Here is a 1859-nt window from a genome sequence, read left to right as displayed (position 1 = left end):
TATATCTCTAACAAAAGTCATAAAAAATAAAATAAAATCAATATTTTGGAGACAAATGTACATTACATTAAGAGCACATTTATCCATCCATTAATTTTTATGAGTTATCCTCAAGTGGGGTCATGAAGGCTGCTGACCCTGGACAGATCCCCAGTCCATCGCTGATTAAGAAAACAGATATAAACAAATACATGCTGGTGCTGAAGTTCAAATAATATATTTTGATGTTGTGAACGGTACTCTTAAAATAAATAAGTTAAAATCTAAAATATGATAGCCTTTGGCTTATTTAGTAAGAACTAGATGGAAAAGAGGTTTGGTCTGTAAAACATTTAGTCGACAATTTTGGCCAACTTAGTACGTCCATTCATGGTGCACTTTTGTTGTTTATTTGCCAAATATTTTTTCTTATTATTCTCATTGTGAATATAATTTACAAACAAACCAAAGGACTTTTGAACTTTTAACAAGTGCCATTCGGTAACTACAATATACTTGGTTGCAGGTGACCTGGCTCAATTATTATCATTATTGACCATAATGTCTCCTATAAGGACTCCAGCTCAACTAGTAAACTGACTGGTGTCCCACTATTCCATTCAGAAATACCATATTAATTTTATCAATTGCAATAAATGCATGAACTGCACTCCAAAAACATGAATATCCAATTGTAGGAAAACCCAAAGTGATTAATTAAAACCTTAAATGTAGCTTCAACCTGGAAAGACTCGCACAGAAAGTAGGTTTTAGAAAGTTCATTTGACAATAATCTTCAACTTTCTGATCCCGGCAGTAGACACTGTACTGGTAACCACCAGAGAGAATTATCTTTTTTCTACATGAAAACCTTTTTGAATAAAGTCTGTCTTCATCTCACCTGCTCAGCCAATCACCTGCTCAGGTGCCTCCCTCCCAGCCTAACGGCGCCGGTCTCAAGTCCTTCACCCTTCATAAAGTCCAGCTTGATGTGTGCAACTGCTCCTCACCTGAGCTTCCATCACCTCCACCCTGATTACACCTTCGCTTTGCTCGTTTAATCTTATGTTTGTATCTGAACAATATGTTTCTGCAACTTATTTTTTATTACATAAAACAAGTTGATTCTAACTGTTAAAACATAAACAACTTGTCTGTATGTCAGGTTTGTAAAGAAAATTTGTATTGATTCCAGTCATTGTTCAAAAATGTATAGGAAACATTGTATATTGCAAGTTATTAGCTTTGCTTGCATTTAAAATTTTCCAATTGTTAAACAACACTGTTACAATATATTTACAACTACTTTATTGGTTCTACTGTCTCTCCAACAAATTACAGCCACAATGTAACTTTGTGGAAACGACACCATTTCTATGAAAACTAAATGATGTAAATCAACTGAGCTACAACAAAAGGAACTTTCAAAAATGTAAATAATATTGAAAGAACACATTATGAAAAAGGAGGACTGCACAAGTCAAAAGGTAAATATTCTTTATCAGAAACGATTTCAAATGGCATGTCACAAAAAAAACTAACAATATGTGACAGATTGTGGAAAGCAACTTATATTTTCTTTGAATTCAATGTTGGCACTCAGGGCAAAGTCCAGGTATGCCATCACAGTAGTAACGAGGGTACTCTCCTCTCCTCCGCATCTGAAAATAAAAAAATAAAAAAACAAACAAAATAAAAAACAGGTGCATTGCAAGACTGTAATACAGGAAGAATGGATGATACATATGATTATGAATGAATCTTACCTGTAAGATTGGCGGTATCCTTTCTACCTGCATGGTGAAGAGCATTAAACAATAATTAATACTTTATATCTCTCAGTATCTTATCCTTTCATCTCTAATGATATAAAAAAAGTT

The 1859-nt window shown here is 33.7% G+C and overlaps 1 long non-coding RNA gene across 1 annotated transcript; it reads right to left on the bottom strand.

The window, feature by feature from the left end:
* Positions 1–1459: 1459 nt before the first annotated feature.
* Positions 1460–1859, bottom strand: LOC119787074. The gene is made up of 2 exons (XR_005281285.1): positions 1746–1859; positions 1460–1640 (listed from the first exon to the last, which is right to left on the bottom strand). It is a non-coding gene; the product is annotated as an uncharacterized LOC119787074 (long non-coding RNA).

The sequence above is a fragment of the Cyprinodon tularosa genome, unplaced genomic scaffold (assembly GCF_016077235.1).
Source record: "Cyprinodon tularosa strain WSP-4 unplaced genomic scaffold, ASM1607723v1 ctg287, whole genome shotgun sequence".
Classification (NCBI taxonomy): domain Eukaryota; kingdom Metazoa; phylum Chordata; class Actinopteri; order Cyprinodontiformes; family Cyprinodontidae; genus Cyprinodon; species Cyprinodon tularosa.
The sequence above is the reverse complement of the archived record's forward strand: the minus strand, read 5'-3'. Positions and strand labels throughout refer to the sequence as shown.